The sequence below is a fragment of the Amblyomma americanum genome, chromosome 6 (genome assembly GCF_052857255.1).
Source record: "Amblyomma americanum isolate KBUSLIRL-KWMA chromosome 6, ASM5285725v1, whole genome shotgun sequence".
NCBI classification, from domain to species: Eukaryota; Metazoa; Arthropoda; class Arachnida; order Ixodida; family Ixodidae; genus Amblyomma; species Amblyomma americanum.
The window spans coordinates 161,340,652-161,345,747 of NC_135502.1; positions in this window are offsets into that span (position 1 = coordinate 161,340,652).

Below are 5,096 nucleotides of genomic sequence, written 5' to 3' on the forward strand. Positions count from 1 at the left end.
TTTCACAAATGGAAAGGCGACAGTCCTTCAAGCAGCCTTCAGCAGCCAGCAAGCACGAGAAACGAGGGTGTGTGGAAGTGTATGGGACGTACGCTGGGATCGAACCCAGCGCCTTCATCAAGATGCCACATATGGAAAGGCGACAGTTCTATAACCAGCATTCAGTAGCCAGCAAGCGCGAGAAACGAGGGTGTGCGGAGGTGTATGGGACGCACGCAGGGATCGTTCCCAGCGCCACCACCAAAAAGTCACATATGCAAGGCAAGGGTTCTACAAGCAGACTTCAGCAGCTAGAAAGTGCGAGAAACGAGGGCGCGAGGAAGTGTATGGAATGTACGGTAGGATCGCGTCCAAGCGCCTGCACAAAAATGCCACGTATGGTACGACGACAGATCCACAAGCAGCCTTCAGCAGCCAGCAAGCACGAGAAACGAGGGTATGTGGAGGTGTATGGGACGTAGGCTGGCATCGTGCTCAGCTCCTCCACCAGAATGTCACATATGGAAAGGCGACAGTTCTACAAGCAGTCGTCAGCAGCCAGAAAGCGCGAGAAACGAGGATGTGCGGAAGTGTATGGGATGTACACTAGTATCGCGTCCAAGCGCCTCCACAAAAATGCCACACATGGAAGAGGACAGTTCCATAAGGAGCCTTCAGTAGCCAGCAGGCGCGAGAAACAAGGGTATAAATATGTGTATGGGACGTACACTGGGATCGTTCCCAGCGCCTCCACCAAAATGTCACTTATGGAAAGGCGACAGTTCTACAAGCAGCCTTCAGCAGCCAGCAAGCGCAAGAAAAGAGGGTGTGCGGAGGTTTATTGGACGTACGCTGGAATCGTGCCCAGCGTGATACCAAAATGTCATATGGAAAGGCGACAGTTCTACAAGCAGCCTTCAGCTGCCAGCAAGCAGTAGAAACGAGGGTGTGCGCAGGTATATGGGAAGTACGCTGGGATCGCCCCCAGCGCCTCAACCAAAATGTCAAAAATGGAAAGCCGAAAGCCCTATATGCAGCCTTCAGCAGCCAGCAAGCGGGAGAAACGCGGGTTTGCGAAAGTGTATGGGACGTACGCTGGAGTCGCACCCAGCGCCTCCACCAAAATGTCACATATGGAAAAGCGAAGTTCTACAAGCAGCCTTCAGCAGCCAGCAGGTGCGAGAAACGAGGGTATGGACAGGTGTATGGGACGTACACTGAGATCGTTCCCAGCGCCTCCACCAAAATGTCACATATGGAAAGGCGACAGTTCTACAAGCAGCCTTCAGCAGCCGGCAAGCGCGAGAAACGAGGGTGTGCGGAGATTTATGGGACGTACGCTGGGATCGTGCCCAGCGTTATACCAAAATGTAACATGGAAAGGCGACAGTTCTACTAGCAGCCTTCAGCTGCCACTAAGCAGTAGAAACGAGGTTGTGCGGAAGTATATGGGACGTACGCTGGGATCGCCCCTAGCGCCTCAACCAAAATGTCACAAATGGAAAGCCGAAAGTCCTATATGCAGCCTTCAGCAGCCAGCAAGTGCGAGAAACGCGGGTTTGCGAAAGTGTATGGGAAGTACGCTGGAGTCGCACCCAGCGCCTCCACCAAAATGTCACATATGGAAAGGCGACAGTTCTACAAGCAGCCTTCAGCAGCCAGCAAGCGCGAGAAACGCGGGTTTGCGAAAGTGAATGGGACGTACGCTTTGATCGCGCCCAGCGCCTCCAACAAACCTTCACATATGTAAAGGCGACAGTTCTATAAGCAGCCTTCAGCAGCCAGCAAGCATCAGAAGCGAGGGTGTGCGGAAGTGTATGGAATGAACGCTGGGGTCGTTCCCAGCGCCTCCACAAAAATATCACATATGGAAAGGCGACAGTTCTTCAAGCAGCCTTCAGCAGCCAGCAAGCACGAGAAACGAGGGTGTGTGGAAGTGTATGGGACGTACGCTGGGATCGAACCCAGTGCTTAACCAAAATGTCACATATGGAAAGGCGGCAGTTCTACAAGCAGCCTTCAGCAGCCAGCAAGCACGAGAAACGCAGGCATGCGGAAGTGTATGGCACGTACGCTGGGAACGCACCCTGCGCCTTCATCAAAATGCCACATATGGAAAGGCGACAGTTCTATAAGCAGCATTCAATAGCCAGCAAGCGCGAGAAACGATTATATGGTGAGGTGTATGGGACTTACGCTAGGATCGCACCCAGCGCCTCCACCAAAATGTCACAAATGCAAAGCCGAAGGTTCTACATGCAGCCTTCAGCAGCCAGCAAGCGCGAGAAACGCGGGTTTGCGAAAGAGTATGGGACGTACGCTGTGATCGCGCCCAGCGCCTCCACCAAAATATCACATATGGAAAGGCGACTGTTCTACAAGCAGCCTTCTTCAGCCAGCAAGCACGAGAAGCGAGTGTGTGCGGAAGTGTATGGAATGTACGCTGGGATCGTTCGCAGCGCATCTACAAAAATGTCACAAATGGAAAGGCAATAGTTCTTCAAGCAGCCTTCAGCAGCCAGCAAGCGCGAGAAATGAGGGTGTGTGGAAGTGTATGGGAGATACGCTGGGATCGAACCCAGCGCCTTTATCAAAATGCCACATATTGAAAGGCGACAGTTCTATAAGCAGCATTCAGTAGCCAGCAAGCGAGAGAAACGAGGGTTTGCGGAGGTGTATGGGACGCACGCAGGGATCGTTCCCAGCGCCTCCACCAAAAAGTCACATATGCAAGGGGACGGTTCTACAAGCAGACTTCAGCAGCTAGAAAGTGCGAGAAACGAGGGCGCGAGGAAGTGTATGGAATGTACGGTAGGATCGCGTCCAAGCGCCTCCACAAACATGCCACGTATGGTACGATGACAGATCCACAAGCAGCCTTCAGCTGCCAGCACGCACGAGAAACGAGGGTATGTAGAGGTGTATGGGACGTAGGCTGGCATCGTTCCCAGCGCCTCCACCAAAATGTCACATATGGAAAGGCCTCAGTTCTACAAGCAGCCTTCAGCAGCCAGCAAGCGCGAAAAACGAGGGTATACGGAGGTTTATGGGACGTACGCTGGGATCGTGCAAAGCAATATACCAAAATGTCACATGGAAAGACGACAGTTCTACAAGCAGGCTTCAGCTGCCACTAAGCAGTAGAAACGAGTGTGTGCGGAAGTATATGGGGCGTACGCTGGGATCGCCCCCAGCGCCTCAACCAAAATGTCCCAAATGGAAAGCCGAAAGTCCTATATGCAGCCTTCAGCAACCAGCAAGCGCGAGAAACGCGGGTTTGCGAATGTGTATGGGACGTACGCTGGAGTCGCACCCAGCGCCTCCACAAAAATTTCCCAAATGGAAAGGCGACAGTTCTTCAAGCAGCCTTCAGCAGCCAGCAAGCACGAGAAACAAGGGTGTGTGGAAGTGTATGGGACGTACGCTGGGATCGAACCGAGCGCCTTCATCAAAATGCCACATATGGAAAGGCGACAGTTCTCTGAGCAGCAATCAGTAGCCAGCAAGCGCGAGAAACGAGGGTATGCGGAGGTGTATGGGAAGCACGCAGGGATCGTTCCCAGTGCCTCCACCAAAAAGTCACGTATGCAAGGCGACGGTTCTACAAGCAGACTTCAGCTGCTAGAAAGTGCGAGAAACGAGGGCGCGAGGAAGTGTATGGAATGTACGGTAGGATCGCATCCAAGCGCCTCCACAAAAATGCCACGTATGATACGACGACAGTTCCACAAGCAGCCTTCAGCTGCCAGCCAGCACGAGAAACGAGGGTATGTGGAGGTGTATGGGACGTAGGCTGGCATCGTGCTCAGCGCCTCCACCAAAATGTCACATATGGAAAAGCGACAGTTCTACAAGCAGTCGTCAGCAGCCAGAAAGCGCGAGAAACGAGGATGTGCGGAAGTGTATGGGATGTACACTAGGATCGCGTCCAAGCGCCTCCACAAAAATGCCACGCATGGAAGAGGACAGTTCCATAAGTAGCCTTCAGCAGCCAGCAGGCGCGAGAAACGAGGGTATTGATAGGTGTATGGGACGTACACTGGGATCGTTCCCAGCGCCTCCACGAAAATGTCACATATGGAAAGGCGACAGTTCTACAAGCAGCCTTCAGCAGCCAGCAAGCGCTAGAAACGAGGGTGTGCGGAGGTTTATGGGACGTACGCTGGGATCGCCCCCAGCGCCTCAACCAAAATGTCACAAATGGAAAGCCGAAAGTCCTATATGCAGCCTTCAGCAGCCAGCAAGCGCGAGAAACGCGGGTTTGCGAAAGTGTATGGGACGTACGCTGGAGTCGCACCCAGCGCCTCCACCAAAATGTCACATATGGAAAGGCGACAGTTCTACAAGCAGCCTTCAGGAGGCAGCAAGTTCGAGAAAGGAGGGTATGCAGAGGTGTATGGGATGTACGCTGGGATCGCGCCCAGCGCCTCCACCAAAATGTCACATATGGATAAGCGACAGTTCTACAAGCAGCCTTCAGCAGCCAGCAAGCGCGAGAAACGAGGGTATGCGGAAGTATATGGGACGTACGCTGGAATCGCACCCAGCGCCTCCACCAAAATGTCACACATGCAATGCCGAAAGTTCTACATGCAGCCTTCAGCAGCCAGCAAGCGCGAGAAACGCGGGTTTGCGAAAGTGTATGGGACGTACGCTGTGATCGCGCCCAGCGCCTCCACCAAAATGTCACATATGGAAAGACGACAGTTCTACAAGCAGCGTTCAGCAGCCAGCAAGCATGAGAAGCGAGGGTGTGCGGAAGTGTATGGAATGTACGCTGGGATCGTTCCCAGCGCCTCTACAAAAATGTCACAAATGGAAAGGCAATAGTTCTTCAAGCAGCCTTCAGCAGCCAGCAAGCGCGAGAAATGAGGGTGTGTGGAAGTGTATGGGACGTACGCTGGGATCGAACCCAGCGCCTTCATCAAAATGCCAGATATGGAAAGGCGACAGATCTATGACCAACATTCAGTAGCCAGCAAGCGCGAGAAACGAGGGTGTGCGGAGGTGTATGGGACGCACGCAGGGATCGTTCCCAGCGCCTCCACCAAAAAGTCACATATGCAAGGCAACGGTTCTGCAAGCAGACTGCAGCAGCTAGAAAGTGCGAGAAACGA